Here is a 17,660-nt window from a genome sequence, read left to right on the forward strand (position 1 = left end):
TGATTTTGAAAAGGGTTTTGACAAGGTGAACATGAATTCATGATGTAAATTATGGAGCACAAAGGTCTTCCACCTAGATGGTTACACAGGATGAAATCTATTTTTGGTTCTGGCACCTCTCTTGTTATCTTGAATGGAGTGCCTAGAAAAGGTTATCCACTGTCATAATTCAAATTCATATATAATTCAAAAAATTAAATATATTTTTTTATTCATCCAAAAAAAGAAAATGTTAGTTTTAAATACACATGCTTGACAAAAAATTATAAAAAATCAGTTATATATATATATATATATATATATATATATATATATATATATATATATATAATACTTTTAAATACACGTGCGTGCCGTGCGTGCCGCACGTGCATGTAAGTAAAGGCAAAACTCAGCAGGTTTGTAACGGTTGCCTTTCTCTGGTGGCTACCAAGCCCACCAAAGCCCATTTGATTTGGTCAATTGCTTTCATGGTCTGTTCTGACAAGAACATTGGTCGAAATCGCATAAGCCTTACAACCCCTACTTGCAAATCCTTTTCCCAAATCCCACACCTATGGCGATCGGCTGCGGCGGGATCTGGAGTATCCACGGTCGCGCTGATGTCACATCCCGCTACGAGGTCCTCGGTCCCGCGGGCTCCGGCGCCTACGCTGATGTCTACCGCGGGCGCCGCCGATCCGACGGTGCCGCTGTCGCTCTCAAGGAGGTCCACGACGCCGTCAGCGCTCGCCGCGAGGCCGAGGCTCTCCTCGCCATTCCCCCTTCCCCCAACGTCGTCGCACTCATCGACCACTTCCCCGGCGGCGACTGCGACGACGATGTCCTCGTCCTCGAGTGGCTCCCGCTCGACCTCGCCGCCGTTGTGCGTGACGCGAGGAGGCGCGCGGGCGGGGGCGAGGGACCGGGAGGCATCCCCGCCTCGCAACTCAAACGGTGGATGCTGCAGGTGCTTGAGGGCGTCGCCGCGTGCCACCGCGCCGGTGTCGTGCACCGCGACCTGAAGCCTGAGAACCTGCTCATCTCCGAAGACGGGGGTGCTCAAAGTCGCCGATTTTGGTCAGGTTAACATCTTTGAACCTTAATTAGCCTCAATTCGTCGGTTGAAGTGGTGTCTTTAGTGAGTATGCGGCTTATGAAGGTTTGTAGATTTGAGGTAGTATGCGGCTTAGGAAGGTTTGTAGATTTGAGGTAACTAGTGTTTGCATGTGAATCGTCTGTTTTCACTCAGTAGTAGTGACATTGTTTAACTGGTATATCTGTTGATAATTAATGATGGAGATAATGTTACGCAAACTCTATCACGCGACGCGAGCGTGCGATGTGCCGCGTGCGTCTTCTTCCTCGCGCCCCTCTCCCTCTTCCTCCCTCTCCCACGCGACCTCGCCCACGTGCCCACACCTCATCAGAGAGGAAGAAGACGATGGCGGTGGTTAGGGTTTCGGCGACGGCGAGGTTAGGATTTCATCTCCGGCGACCTTAGAAGGGGGTTCGGGGGGAGGTGGCCGCGACACGGCGGTGGGCGGGTTGAAGGGCAGCGAGCGAGGCGGCGGAGGTGCCGCCGAGCGGGCGGCAGGGGACAACCGGTTGGGCGGGGCCGGCGTGGCAAAGCTCGCCGGCGCTCTGTCCTGGCCGCCGGCTGCTGGGGGCGGGGCCGGTGGCGGGGGCGGGGGCGGGGGCGGGGGCGGGGCGAGGACGAGGGTGTTGGAGCTCGCCGGCGCCCTGAGATTAGGGGAGGCGGCGCGGAGCGGCGGGGGCGGGAGGTGGGCGGTACGGCCGGCGGCGCGGTTGCTACTGGCTAGGCGGCGGTGGAGGAGGCGGGGGTGGTGGAGGAAGGGCGCGTCACGGCGGCGTCGGGAGTTTGAAGACGGGTCGCGCGCTCCATCAGCGCTGGACCGTCGCGCGATTACTCCGTCCATAATGTTAACTTGATCTGTACAGGATATGTTGAATTTGCTGGATTGATGTGAATTTCATATTTCTTTCCCCTGTTATGGCGGTTGTTAAACATCAAAGTGAGCTACTCTGCAGTCTCCAACAATGTTTCTAGCTAGCACCTGCAGATAGCTACAACTGGTTAGTTTTCAGTTAGGGTCATCACTTTAAAAACATACTTATATTTCAGCAAAAATTCACTTGAGCGGAAATATTTTTATAATGTTGGGATAGGAATTGGGGAAGGTAGACAGCAGGAGGATAGGTTTAGACGAATTTACTTCAGAGGTCAAGTTACAATTGAGTTCTCAAGAATATTTTTCTTTTTCCTCTCCTCTAACTCAACTCTCGCTAAATAGTCCTTCCTTGGAGCACGCGTGCGCCGTATGTGTTATGCCACCCAGTTGGGACCCTTCGTGCGCCCGCACGGCCGTCTGGCCTTTGTCCCCCTTCGTGCCCCTTCTGGTGTACAGCAGAGGTGTCGATGCTGCTGCAAACATATAACTGGGCACCTTAGTTATAAAAAACAAAAACACCTGGTTACCTTATATGTTGCAGAGAGGACTACTTTTATAACCTAGAAATTAGTAGTTTACGAACTGAAATTTGCTAATAGTTACCAATGATAACTATTCAATACTTGTAATTCAAAAGTGTTAAGTGTTCATTTTCCAATGGGATTTGAATATTTGCTTCTTTACATTTTGGGTAGCTGCAAGATATTGCATACGATTAATAAAATGTTGATGCAGCTGTATACCATACTTAAGGTATAGAGCAGAGATGTATTTGATTTCCATATGATATAATGGCCTTTGAGTAAATGACTTATAAGTTATAACTAATGAGAAACAATTTATGTGTATGGAGGGACATGGTTGTGGAAGGACAAAAGGTTATGCATTTGTAGAGCTGGAACGACTATTTAAAGTTTTATAAGTTGGTCGTCTGAATTAGCCCTTCCGAATTACATTCCAGAATAATAGTTCCTAGGTTGAAGTTAAATATCCTTATTATTTATATTTGGTTAATCAATCTCAAGATTAAGTATCTAGCAATCTGATTGGAGGCTTCATGTATTGTGTGCACATGTATATTGTTAGAAAGTAATATGTTATGTGTGCGTGTGGGTCCAGCGCTAGGCTGTTGTAGCCGGACGGCCCTTGATTGATTTGGTAGAGAGATTTCAGGAGATCTTGATTGGTGCTATTTCTATAAACCTCAAGATCTCCTCCCCCTATATATATGTACAATACCTCTCTCAATCTGTCAATATACTATTCCACGCAATCTCATTTGCTTTCATATATAAGTAACGGAATGATAATTGGTTGATTACATCTATACTGTGACCGACGTGCAATGATGTGTATGGAGTAACAAAATGGGTAATTAGAGATATTGGATTCTGCAGCTTTTGTCTGGATTTATTACTTCCTCTGTTTTCGAATACTTGACAACTGTTTTACGAAAATATGTGTTTGCAAATAATTGCCATCCCTTGCTTCCCAATGTGAATTTTCTAACTTCGACCTATCTTGCCTGACACTAAATTTTGCTAACCCGTGGGCCCAACTCAACTTTTTTTGATTTTCTTGCATGATTCAAAGTCCAAAGCAAAAAAATTCTAGAGCCCAAGCCAACTCACATTGTCTTTTGTGCTACACACGTACTGTAACAACAATGTAGCTTTGCTCACCAAAGGCAATTTGATCCAAGATTTGTATAAAATAAAAAAATTGTGCACAAAGATTAAATCTATTTCACAAAACGTCAAACTTTATTCAGTTTTTTGGTTCCACATTGAAGTAAGTAATAGTATTCAAGTGTCAACGAGCATGGCTATAGTGGTGGAGATTCTAAGATTTTGGTTGCTGAGCTTCATGCTTGTTTATGAAACAGATTCTCTTTTATAACAAATCATGTAACAGGTTTTGTTTCACTACTTAAATATAAGGCATTTTCTTTTCTTTTTCCTTGAACTCCCAAGAGAGCTGCATTTCGTCGTATTAAAAAAGAAAAAGTGGTAAGATCCCTTACAAGACACACCCACACACAGAGAAAATTCTAAGATTCCATTTGCGCCCTTGGCTACTAAATTAATGACTTTGACCTATGCATACCCTTCCTCCAGTGCAAGGGCAAGCAGGTAGGAGATACCTTGAGCCACATCCATACCCCATAGTTGCAAATCCTCACTAGCAAAGACAAGCGCTCCAGCAAGATTAGGAGAAATACCATAAAAACACATCAATTCCGATTTTTCCAGATCTACCTGGTCCTGAGATGACAAGGGAATTACACCCTTTTTGGGTTTGACCATTAACTGTATCATTTATCCTTGCCAACCAATCATCAAAGGAAGTATCTCCAAGCTGTGGCGATAGATCGTGAAGGCCAACCTTTTGTAGCAGCAAGAACCAGAATTGCCTTGCAAATACACACGAGATTCAGTAAATGCTGAACTGTTCCTTCGTCTTCATCACAGAGGGGACATCTAACAGTTAAGAAGAATTAACCAGCGATAATATAAGGCATTATTGCTGGTTAATTCTTTGTACCAGTCTAATCAAGAAGTACCTGAAGCAATAAAGTTAAACTTGTGTCCTAAAAGTGTACTTCCTGTTTTCTGAGAATCCATGATAACTTTATGACCTCTGTTTCAATTGGTTGGAGTTTGACCAAGTTTGCTTTCGCTGACACATACTCAGGCTAGGATACTTCAGCAGACAGCGCCTACTTTTCAAGAAATGCACCCACATGAGCAAAGTTCAAGCATGGAAACATGGATTCCACAACAACAACCAGCAGTGCTACAAGGGACAGAAGAGGAACCAACATCTTATGAATCAGATGCTACTGCTGGTCAGGAGCCAGAGACTCTTAACTGCAGCTGACTACCTGCATGAACTGGACCAGCTCCGGGCAAAATCCAGTGATGTTGACAAAATGAGCTTGCAGGATGGAGATGCATCCTGTCTTGCCACGTGCAGTACAGGAGACATTGAAGATCCATTCCGAACCTCCTACTCATACAATGTGGAAGGTATAGGTGAAGATTCTGGTGCCTTCACTTCTTGTGTTGGTACTAGGTGGTTCCGGGCTCCTGAGCTTTTATATGGGTCAACAAACTATGGGCTAGAGATTGATCTCTGGTCACTTGGATGCATTTTGGCAGAACTTTTGAAATTAGAGCCTTTGTTCTCAGGGATATCTGATATTGATCAGATTAGTAAAATCATCAATGTCCTGGGTGATATAACAGAAGAAACCTTTCCAGGCTGTTCAAACTTGCCAGATTACAACAAGATTTTCTTTAACAAAGTTGGGAAACCGACAGGCCTTGAAGCATGTCTGCCTAACAGATCTCCTACTGAGGTTAGCATCATAAACCAGCTAATTTGCTATGACGCAACAAAGAGGGTCAGTGCTGCTGACCTGTTGAATCATCGGTACTTTACGGAAGAGCCCTTGCCGGCACCTATAGAAGGATTACAAGTCCCGGCATCAAAGGATGAGGATGATGACAGCTCAATGGAAAGAATGGGGTAATTACAGGGATGGCGTCTCGGATTCAGACTTTGATGAGTTCGGTAGTATGGATGTCACCAAAACTGACAAGGGTTTCAGCATACACTTTTCGTGATAAAGAAAGACAGGGATCATGCATGTCATGTCTAATCTAAGACCATAGGTGTCGGTGTTTCGAATAAACATCAACTAGTAAATTTATATTTGTTGCGCGTTATGTCCGGATGGTGTATTAAAGGACACAAGGTTTATACTGGTTCGGGTATAATGTCTTTACGTCCAGTCTGCTGCTGCTCGTGCTGCTGCTCGTGTTATTAGCATCGAAAAAGGTTCGTAGTAGGGGTACAAATGATCGAGAGAGGGATATGTCCCAAGTCTCTGATGCAAAGGTCGAAAGGATGTTAAGAGCTTGGTTGCTGCTTGGCCGTGTATGTGATGTGTGTTGAATTGATCCGTCCCTTTAGTGGGGCGTCCTGCCCTCCCTTTTATAGACCAAGGGGAAGCAGGGATTACAGATGGGAGAAAGAGGAAAAACTTGGTAGAGGGTCCTTCGAAGGTGCCGGGTCTTTCTTTTTCCTTGAGCTTGCCATGTTGTCATGGTAGACCATGTCAGAGATAGCATGTTCGTTGATCCTAATAGGGCCGTGCCCTGGCTTCGGTTAGCTAGTGGTCGCGTCCCATCCTACTCCGGCAGACGATGCGGAGCGTCAGGGTATCGAGCCGTGACTCTACGGGGAGCAGACGGGGAAGTGACCATACGTTCGTTATTGTTGCTGATGTGAGTTTCCTCCTGGACTGTAGTGGTTGTCGTATGCTTGTGTTAGGATCCGCGCCCGAGGGCTGATGGCGGCGTCCACAACACTGCAGGACAAAAGTCAGCGCCTACAACACTATTCGGGCTCTGTTATGTCTGAGAGGGCTTAAATCTCCCGTCTTGTCATACCCTGACGGTACTTCCTCGTAGGCGCGCAGGGCATGGTCCTCGGTACTACAGTTGATCTGATTGTCCTGTCTTACCCTGTGCTCACCATTATGAAGGGGCAGGGTGCATACGTCGGGCGAGGCGGAGCTAGCCCTCAGCCGTCGGGCGAGGTGGGGCCTGCCCTCAGGCATCGGACGAGGCGGAGCCAGCCCTCAGACGTCGGACGAGGCGGAGCTAGCCCTCAACTGTCGGGCGAGGCCGAGCTAGCCCTCAACTGTCGGGCGAGGCGGAGCTAGTCCTCGGTCATCGGGCGAGGCGGGGTCTTCCCCCAGCCATCGGGTGAGGCGGAGTTTGCCCCCAGATATCGGGCGAGGCGAAGTCCAGCCCTCGAGGGTCGGATGAGGTGGAGCCAACCCTTTGAGGCCGGGCGAGGCGCAGGATAAGAAGTGTAGTTGCGTTCTTGCCTATTCGGAAGCATCAACGCTTGAAGGTTATTAGTTCCACCTCTTTGGGTGCCCCAGTAATCGGTCCCCGACAGTAGCCTTCGAGCCTCCTGGTGATTCGGATAAAATCGTCCTGGGGTGATTTGACTTGCCAGAGGGTGCGCGTGAGCGCACCCGATGGGTGTAGCCCCCGAGCCCCTCGGGTGATTCAGAAAGAATCGTCCGGGGGGTATTTTGATTCGCTAGAGGGTGCGCGCGAGCGCACCCATCGGGTGTAGCCCTCGAGCCCCCGGGTGATTCAGATAGAATCGCCCGGGGGGTAATTCAGACCCTTCGCGGGTATGGCTGTGAAATTTGGTGTTTCGACCACTGGATGGCTTAAAGGGAACCCTAGTATCTCGTTTGTGGGGATTCAGCCAGGGTCAGCCTGGCTGAGACTCGATCGCGGATCGAGACTCCCTTGAGGCTCGTGCGCCCGAGTTTTGGCCGCTCACGGGTCCATCCCTCGTTGGGATGGCCGTCAAAATTATTGGGCCAGCCCTCGAACTCCTGGGCCCGGGTGGGCTAGAGAAATGCTTCTTGACTCGTATTCCCTCTGCGGGAAAAGAGTCCTAGTCTACCCAGGAAAGCGAAACGTCCGGCGCGACTTTGGTGGGAAAGGATAGGGATTGCGGGCGTATATCCCGCGACATGACGTGGTGGTGTGTCATGGCAAGCACGGAGATCTAGGAGGACGGTTGCCCTTCTTGTATCCGTCGCCCCTATAAAACCAAGGGGTTCGCCCCTAGGGTTCTGTACTTTGTCTCCTCGCCTTTGCATCTACAACCTTTGTCGCCAATCGCCTGAGTCTTCCCGCTCCTGCATCGCAGCCGCCGTCAAGCTCGTGTCCACCCCCTCCCAATCGTTCAATGGAGCCGTGGTGTAGATCCGACATCACCCTTCAGCGCCTGGAGGGCCTCGTTTGTCGTGGCCTCTGTAACATCCTGGCCCAGGGCTTAACAGGATTAATGGGATACTCATAAAAACAAGTTGCAACTTCTTTTCCGGAAGCCCATCTCTAAAGAACTCTGAGGTTAAGCGTGCTTGGCCTAGAGCAATTTCAAGATGGGTGACCGATCAGGAAATCTTTCCCGAGTGCGCATGAGTGAGGAAAAAGTGCGCAGAAAAGACTTGTGTGGGTCTATGAGGGCAATCTATATCCTAGAAAAGCTGCCAGATGTAAGCGGGCCCGGCCTCATAGAGGCGGGACATTACAGCCTCCTTTGCCCGCTGATCGTCGTCGAGGAGTGGTGACTGCCCGGCAATGAGGACGCGTCGTCGACGCCTGAAGGCTACATGGTGTCCTTCGCTCGCTTTCACGAGCGGGGATTCACCATCCCCGTCCACAAGTTCCTTCGGGGGCTGTTGCATTACTATAAGGTGGAGCTGTAGCACCTCACTCCCAATGGGGTCCAGCATAATGCGACGTTCGTCGCCCTGTGTGAGGGGTTCTTGGGGATTAATCCCCACTTTGACCTATGGCAGTATTTCTTTGCCATCAACCTCTTGAAGAAGCGGGAGAAGAGGCAAGAGCTGAACGTGCCAGTGGGATGTGCTGGCATTCATCTCCGCAACAACCGGGTAAACGAATACCCGTCGATGCGTCTGTCAACCTCCAACAAGGGGTGGAATTCACATTGGCTTTACATCAAGGACGACGCAGCCGCCCCCTTGCCAGCGTTCTCCGGGCACATTATCGAAGAGGTCCCGGAGCCGTGGAAGTGGGGTGTATTGGAAAAAGATGAGAAGAAAATCTAGGACCATCTCGTCGGCATCTGAATTCTGAAGGAGAGGGGCGTGAAGGGGCCGGGGATCATTGGCGCCTACTATACGCGGAGGGTGGCGCCATTGATGAGCCGCGCGCTTCCCCTGTACCTGATGGTGCCCGGAGCGTCACTCGATGGGACGGCGCTTGTCGATGAAGCGCTCCCCCCTCCGAAGTGGCACAACACATCAAGGAGGCGATGTAAGTTGCCGATTCCTCTGTTTTTCATAGTAACTCATGCCTTTTGTCTCTTCTGCAGCGTCGGGAGACTGGTCAGACGGGGTACATCCGTAGTGCTGGCGCCCAAGAAATCCATCGCCCTTCAGGCAAGGCGGGGGCTGCCGCCTGACGTCGCTCCCGTTTCGAGCGGGGGCGGAGCCGGTGTCACAGCCTCATCGGTCGGTCTGGTGCCGCCCACGGTGATGCTCGTGCCCTCGATGGGTCAAGCTGTCAGTGATGCTGAGGAGGCGTCCGTGGAGGTTGCCACTCAACCGGTGACGGAAGTGATGCCGCCGCCGACGTCGGGTCGGGTGGAGCTGTCGGCCGCACCCATTGCGTTGACCACGGTGGGCGTGGCGCAGCTAGACGAGGTCCCGTCGACGGAGGCATGGGTGATGGTGGCTCTGACGGCTGGGACGCAGCTAGAAGCCATGGTGGCGGCGCCCGAGGCAGCATCGAGTGCCGTGCTTGTCATTATGAAGGGGCAGGGTGCAGACGTCGGGCGAGGCAGAGCCAGCCTTCAGCCATTGGGTGAGGCGGTGCCAGCTCTCAGGCATTGGGCGAGGCAGAGCTAGTCCCCGGTCATCAGGCGCGGCGGAGTCTGCCCCCAACCATCGGGTGAGGCAGAGTCTACCCCTAGACATCGGACGAGGCGGAGTCCAGCTCTCGGGGGTCGAGCGAGGTGGAGCCAACCCTTCGGGGCTAGGCGAGGCGTAGGGTAAGAAGTGTAGTTGCATTCTTACCTATTCGGAAGCATAAACGCTTGATGGTTATTAGTTCCACCTCTTTGGGTGCCCTAGTAATCGATCCCCGACAATAGGTATGTGTTGGTGTTTTGAGTAAACACCAACGAGTAAATTTGTGTTATTGCGCGTTGGACTCAGATGGTGTGCTAAAAGACACAAGGTTTATACTGGTTCAGGCAAAATGTTCCTACATCTAGTTTGTGTCTGCTGCTCGTGTTATTAGCACTGAAAAGTTCATAGTAGGGGTTACAAACGGGCGAGAGAGGGACATGTCCCAAGTCTCTGATGGAAAGGTCGAATGGGCGCTGAGAGCTTGGTTGCTGCTTAGCTATGTGTGATGTGATGCATGGTGTGTTGAATCGATCCCTTAGTGGGGTGCCCTACCGTCCCTTTTATAGGCTAAGGGAGAGCAGGATTACAGATGGGAAAAGGAAGAAAAATCAGAGGCAAAGGAGGTCCTTCAAAGATACCGGGTATTCCTTTTACTCTGTGCGAGCCTCGCTGACATGACAGGCGATGCCAGGGATAGTCCCTACGCCTGGAGCACGTCCGCTGATCCTGTCATGTACTGGCGTGGTCAACAAGTTATCACGTCCCATCCCATCCCGCCCTGGCGAGCGGTGCGGCGGACCAGGGTGCTGATTCGTGGCCATACAGGGAGCAGACAGTGCAGAGACTGCACATCCATTACTGTAGGTGATGCGAGTTTTCTCCTGGACCGTAGTGGTTGTCGTGATCTTCCGTCAGGATCCGCGCCTGAGGCAAATGGCCGCGCCCACAACACTGTAAGACAAATGTCGGCGCCTACAACACTGTTCGAGCTCTGACATACCTGGAAGGGCTTAAAGTGCATGTCTTGTCACATCCTGATGGTACTTTCCTACAGGCGTGCGAGATATGGTCCTCGGTATTGTGGTTGACTTAAGTGCCCTGCCTTATCGACATGCGTAGTTATGAAGGAGCAGTGCGCAGACGTCGAGCAAGGTGAAGTCAATCCTCAGACATCGGGAGAGGCGGAGCCTGCCCTCGGACATCGAGCGAGGTGGAGCTAGCCCTCAGACATCGAGCGAGACGGAGTTTGCCCTCAGACATCGGGCGAGGCGGAGCCAGTTCCCAAACGTCGGGCGAGGCAGAGCCTACCCTCGGACGTCGGGCGAGGCAGAGCCAACCCTCAAACGTCCTATGAGGCAAAGCCGGTCCTCAGACATCAGGCGAGGCGGAGCCTACCCTTGGATGTCGTGCGAGGTGGTGTCAGCCCTCAGACGTCGAGCGAGGCGAAGCCATCCCATAGACGTCGGGCGAGGCAGAGCCAGCCCTCGGACGTCGAACGAAATAGAGCCCACAACCTCGGTGGTTTGGATGTGGCGGGACCCACTAGGAAATGTAGTTGCATTCTTGATTGCTCTGATAAATTAGCGTTGATGGGTATCAACTCCTCTTCTTTGGGTACCCTACATTTTGTCCCCGACATTAGCCCCCGAGCCTCCAAGCGATTCGAGTAGAATCATCTGGGGGATGTTTCGACTTGCCAGCGGGTGCGCGCGAGCGCACCCGATAAGTGTAGCCCTCGAGCCTACGGAGGAGTAGAATACTCCTTCGGAGGTTTTTTCGACTTGCCAATGGGTGCACGCGAGCGCACCCGGTGGGCGTTGCCCCCGAGCCTACGAAGGAGTAGAATACTTCTTCGAAGGTTTTTCGACTTGGAGGACTTTGCGGGCCTTGGCTTACTCTTGTTGCCCATGGCGTGCCCTAGGGATGGTGATTCCCCTTTTGTTGAGGTTGGACCCTTCTCGGGTGTGGTCGTGAGTTTTGATAGTTGTTTAGCTAGATAGTTCGATTGGGTCCCGGCATCCTGTTCGTGGGGATTCAGCCAAGGTAAGCTTTACTGAGACTTAATCATGGGTCGATATGCCCATGGCGCTGGCCGTTTTGCGGGGCCTAGCTCTTTCCACCATTTGTAGGGGTGTTTGGAGCGGCTGTTGGACCCATTGATGGGCCAACCGTCGGATTCCTAGGCCTAGACGGGCCGTAGATGCGCTTTTGATCTATATTCCTTTTACTCATAACGAGTTCTGGTCCGCCCGAGGAGGCGAAACGTCCGGCGATTTTCCCATAGGAAATGATAGGGATTGCATGCGCATATCCCGTGGCGTGACGTTGTGGTAGATCATGGTAGGCGTAGAGATCCAGGCGGATGGTTGGTTTCCTTGCATCCATCGTCCCTATAAAACCAAAGGGTTCACCCCTAGGGTTTTGTACTTTGCCTCCTTGCCTTCACATCTGCAACATTCACCGCCAATCGCCTAAGCTCCCTGCATCCGCGTCTCGGCCATCGTGGAATTCACATCCACCCACTCCAATCTTCTAATGGAGCAGTGGTGCCGCTCTGATATCACCCTCCAGCGCCTGGAGGGCCTCGTTCGCCACGGTATTCTCTGCGCACGGACCACCGCTGAGGTGTGACGGCTGCCTAGTGATGAGGACGCGCTGTCGCCGCTCGATGGTTATGTCATGTCCTTCGCTCACTTTCATGAGCCCGGGTTCGCCACCCCCGCTCACAAATTCCTTCGGGGACTGCTGCATTACTATAAGGTGGAGCTGCAACACCTCAATCCCAATGGAATCCAGCACATCGCGGTGTTCGTCTCCATGTGTGAGGGATTCTTGGGGATCGGTCCCCACTTCGACCTATGGTGGTACTTCTTCGCCGTCACCCTCCAAAAGAAGCGGGAGAAGAAGCAGGAGCTAAGCACGCCGATGGGATGCGCCGGCATCCAACTCTGCAACAACCGGGTCAGTGAATACTCGGCAATGTGTCTATCGACCTCCAACAAGGGGTGGCATTCGCATTGGTTCTACATCAAGAATGACGCGGCTGCCCCCCTGCCAGAGTTCACTGGGCACCTCATTGAAGAGGTCTCGGACTCATGGAGGAAGTGGGGAGCCCCAAAGAAGGACAAGAAGAGGATCTCGGACCACCTCACCACCCTCCGAATCTTGAAGGAGACGAGCCTGAAGGGGTCGGGCATCATCGGCGCCTACCATATGAGGAGGGTGGCGCCGTTGATGAGGCGCGTGCTTCCCTTGCACATGATGGTAGCCGGGGCATCACTCGATGGGACGACGCTTGCCGAGGGAGCGCTCTCCCCCTCTGAAGTAGCGCAGCGCATCACGTATGCGATGGAGCCTTCGTAGGACGACGCTGGCGCTGTCCGCGAGTTTGTGTATCCGGTGCCAGGGCACCCCCCGATGCAGTCGAAACTGGGGTAAGTTTTCTTTCCTCGTGCCTCCTTTTTAATTGAACTCCCCACCTCTTGATGCTGATATTGAGATAGGGGGACCAGCCGAAGAAACTTGTCCTTACGGATCACCCGGCTCCGCTGCCGAAGGACCCATCCATGACGGTGGCCAACCGCGCCGAGGCCGAGTAGCAGAGGAAGGCGAAGGAGGACGAGAGGAGGAAGAAACAGCAAAAGCTATAGACACGGGAGCGAGGGGAGGACATTGACAGTGACGATGACGATGAGGAAGATGATGAGGAGGCAGTTGATGACACCGAGCGTGGTGACCTAGAGAGCGAGGACCTACTGATAGGTGCCCACTCACTTTTGTAGGGGTTGGGACCTTTCCCCTTTCATGGAGGGGAAAGCACGTCCGTGAGGCTGGCGGAGATGGGCCAGACTGTTGGACCACCCTCAGAACCAGTAGGGGCGGGCGGATTTGCCGCTGCGCCCGAGGTGCCAACGGAGGGGGCAGCCTCGCCACCACTCCTCAAGAGCTAGCGGGGGCAGGCGGATCTGCTGTCGTGCCCCAAGAGCCAACGGGGGCGGGTGGATCCGCCGCCGTGCCCGAGGTGCCGATGGAGGGGGTGGCTCCACCGCCGCGCCCCCAGATGCAAGGGAAGCGAGCCCCTCTGCCCGGGAGCAGGGGGCGGGCTCAAAACGGCCCTGTCCCAACGAAGTGGAGCAGGGACTTGGGGGTTCTCCCCCAAATGTATCCAAAGCCCAACAATGCCAATGCAAGTCATCAACTCCTTTGTTTTTCTTGGTTTTTAGCGTGACTTATGCCTTTTCTTTTCTTGCAGCATCTTGAGGCGGCGCAATCCTTTGTCGGTGGCGCCATAGAAGAGCATCGCCCTTCGAGTGAGGTGGGAGCCATCGGCTGACATTGCACCAGTCTTGGGCGGGAGCGGTGCCGTCGGTGTTGCTGCCTCGTCGTCCAGTCAGGCACCGCCCGTGGTGGTTCCCGTGCCCTCGGTGGGACAAGTGGACGAGGGGACTCAACAGACGCCCTCAGAGGTCGTTGTGCAGCCAACGATGGAGGTGATCTTGTTGCCGGCGATGGGGCGGCCGAAGCTATCGGTCGCGCATGTGGCGTTGGCCACGACGGATGTGATGTCGCCCGTCAAGGCCCCACTAACACAGGCGGAGTTGGTAGTGGCTACGATGGGCGGGCCGTAGCTAGACGCTACTGTGGCGGTGCCCGAGGCAGCGGTGCAATCCGCGCCATTGGCAGCCCAAGTAAAGGCGCCCGATGCGGGCCAGACGAAGGGGACGTGGCCAAGGGGTCCTCGGACATTGCGGCGGTGGCAGAGAGGACCGGCGGGGAGTCACTCCTAGCCCTGATGTCGGGGGCAGCCACTCGCCTGTGCGGGATGAGCCCCTGCTTCGGTGGGCGAATCCATAGGACTCGTCGTCGACTCTCTTTACCCTCGATGATGTTGCTGAGAGCATGGAGCGGGAGAGTCTTGACAAGGGGATTGCGGCCATGCTAGAAGCTCTAGGCGACATCGTCGTTCCCACTAGGTGGGTATTCACTTAATCTTGCCTCTCGCTCTTCTCTTTCTTCATATATTTGTGTTCTGGTCGTCATCTTTTTTTAGTCTCTTATCACACGTAGCCGGGGGAAATCCTAGTTCCTTTGTGAGCATAAGGAGAACTAGGACTGCCTCATCGATGAGGCACGGTTGCACGGGGATGTGACTGCCTAGCTCTGATAAAGGGTGGCCGAGTTGACTCCCCTTGCCGAGTAGGCAGGTAGTCTCTGACTGCGGGAGGCTGAGGCCCGTCGGGACGTGGAGGAGGCCGAGAAGGTGTTGAGGAACTATCGATGAGGTCGCGGCAGGATGAGGAGGTGGCTGCCAAAGTCCAGAAGGAGTGGGATGAGCTGCTCTAGAGGGACGCTGAGACCCACCAGCGGATCCTCGACCTCTTGGCCAAGGTAGAGAAGGAGCGGGAGCTCAAGCTAGGAGCCGAGGAGAGGTTCATGGCCCTGCAGTAGAGGTGAACATGGATGCTGAGGCGGTTGCCTAGCTATAGAAGAAGCGAGATGAGCTGCACCAGACCGTGGATAGGCTTCGCTCAGAGCGCAGTGCGGCTACGGGGAGTGCGACCAGGCCGTCCGAGAGCACAACTAGGCGCATCAGAGGATCAGCTCCCTCTAGGTCAACCTCGAAACTGTGGCAACCCAAAGGTTAGAGGCCGAGAGCGTCTCTGTCAGGCTAGCCACGGAGCTCACTGAGGCACGGAGGAACCTTTAGGCGGAGAGCGACGGGCATGATCTCCTGAGCACTGCCCTCGGAGTGGTCTGTGATGACCTGGAGGTGATGCGGTCGGATGGGACTAGCTCACTTATGGCCCGTGCCATAGATATCACGATGCGGGTGCGTCAGCTCGAGAGGGAAGCTCTTCGCTCCGAGATCACCCAAGCCTTCGCCATCGCCCGCTCTCATTACGTGGATAGTATTGACTTGGAGACAATGAGCCTTGGCTTCGCACGTGGCTACGAAGCCTCCAAGCTGGATGAGATAGAGACGGCGGTGGCTCCTCTCACGCGGAACCTGGCGGACAAAGTTGAAGACATAGTTCTCCCCCGGAGGGGATAGTTAGTAAAATAGGTTGGATGAGTATTATTGTAATCTATGGACAAGTGCCGACCCTTTTGTATCTTAAAAGCAAATTCCTAGTTTCGTTTTGTCTGATTGAACTTGTTTTCTTTCCTTTTTGTATGCAAAAAAGGGGCTCACGTATTCCGACCCTTTCGTTCATTAAGACCATAGGGCCCAAGGTGTAAGGGTGGAACTTTGATCACGCTGGTGAGCAAAGACACCATAGCCACCGAGGCGTAGGCTTTTTGCAGTTCAACCAGGGATGATCAATTTATTCGTTTCTGCAAAACTTGCCGCTAGGCTTAGCGTGAGGAAGAGGTTTGATGTGGCAACTGTTTCAGAAAAGGTGTACCTATACCTTTATCAGTCCCCAAGTGAGATCCGACCCCTTGCTGTTGCTGGGGTTAGATGTCACTGAAAATCGAGGGGAGGATAGCGAAACTTAGGAGAATGCATCTCTTGTATTCGCACGTACCCCCTCCCTAGGATCTTAGCTATCATTCTGCGACTGTGCGTTAGGTCTCCTTGTAAGTCCAACCTTTCTCAAGAACCCGCGCGTGGCGGGGATTCGGTCAAGGGTCGGCTCGTTTTTGTGACTGCCGCCCCGTCCACGGTTTCCACAACTGGAGGGGTTGAGTTAACGTTACTTGCCTTGGTGGCTTGAGTGACGTGCTAGGTGAGCTCGCTAACAGGCATGTTCAAACGGAATCTGGTTCCGTCACTTGTGACGGGGTCAGCAAAACCCTCATGTGACATTCTGTTGCTCCTTAACCCGCCTTCCAATAGATTCCCCCTCAACGAGGATTCTATGGGCTCGGATAGAGGCTAGGATCGAACGAGAAGGTAGAGATGACCTTGTCTGCTTCTAAGCTAGACGGGCATAGGCTGTTGAGGCTCATCTACGTTTTCCCCCTGGCTCTTTGTTCGACACAAGGTGGCCTTGGGCCATCCATGAGCCGATCTTCGAACCTCGGTCTTTCGATCTAGGATCGGGAGGCTTGAGCCCCAAAGCCCCATGGGGTTTGGTAGGGGTCGGCCGTGATTCATGCGTCACCCCATCCTTAGTTTCTGCAACCAAAGGGGCTGAGCTAGCGACACTTGCCTTGATGGCTCGAGTGTCGCGCTCGGTGAGCTTACTAACGGGCATGTTTGAGTGGAATTCGGGTCCGTCATCCGCTGATGGGGTCGGTAGAGCCCTCGTGTGGCATTCCACTACTTCTTAACCCGCCTCTCGGCAAATGCCCGAGCCATTCGATAGGCTCAGGTGGCCCGTTGGCCTCTCCTTGATGGAGATTCTATGGGTTTGGCTCGAGGTTAAAATCGAACAAGAAAGGTTGAGATGTCCTTGTCCGCTTTTGAGTAGGGTTGGGCAGGGCCGCTGGGGCTCATCTCAGTTTTTCTCCCCTGGCTCTATTTGACACAAGGCGGCCTCGAGCCCTTCACAGGCTGGCCTTCAAACCTCGGTCGGCCACCGCTTATATCGAACGAGATGACTACCACTTCGTGACATGACATGAAGCGTTATGATGCAGCAATTGCATATGCAATGCTTGGATTAACGAGATGAATGCATGAATGATTATAGTTAAGAAAAAGTGGGGGTTGGTAATGTTACCTCAATGGCACGAGTGACGGGTTCTGGGAGCTCTTACCGGATATGTCCATGCGGGTCTAGGTCCAACATTTGTGACGGAGCCAATGCAACCTACATGTGCCTCCCAGTCTTCTGTATCTGTCTCTCGGCAGCAAGTCAATCCGTTCGATCGATTTGGGTGGCTTGATAGCCTCTCCTTGATGGAGATTCCATAGGTAGGCCCCTCCAAACCCTTCCCGAGAAGGTGGAGGCTAAGATTTGGGGTGTGGAGACAAAGACTGATCGTGCTGGTGGATTAAAACGCCATAGCCGTTGGGGCATAGGGTCCTAGTGGTCCAACCAAGCTTACTCAAAGTTCGTGCCCGCACACCGTGCCTCTAGTTTCCAGATGTAAGGAGGGGCTAGGCAAAGAGAACGTCTAGCGAATAGTCACTCTCGTCAGCCCCCGAGCGATGTCTGACCCCCTGCCGTTGCTAGGGTCAGAGGCTCAGTAGCGAATTTAATACATAAAGTAAGCAAGGTAAGGGTGCTTGTCTCTCAGCAGTGGTTTTGAGCCGTTTGATTGACCTGAGCATTGGT

General features: G+C 52.7%; 1 pseudogene; it reads left to right on the forward strand.

Moving 5' to 3' along the window:
* Window positions 1-467: 467 nt before the first annotated feature.
* On the forward strand, window positions 468-5,883 carry LOC136528662 (cyclin-dependent kinase F-1-like; annotated as a pseudogene).
* The last annotated feature ends 11,777 nt before the right edge of the window (window positions 5,884-17,660 follow it).

This window comes from Miscanthus floridulus, chromosome 19, assembly GCF_019320115.1.
Source record: "Miscanthus floridulus cultivar M001 chromosome 19, ASM1932011v1, whole genome shotgun sequence".
Classification (NCBI taxonomy): domain Eukaryota; kingdom Viridiplantae; phylum Streptophyta; class Magnoliopsida; order Poales; family Poaceae; genus Miscanthus; species Miscanthus floridulus.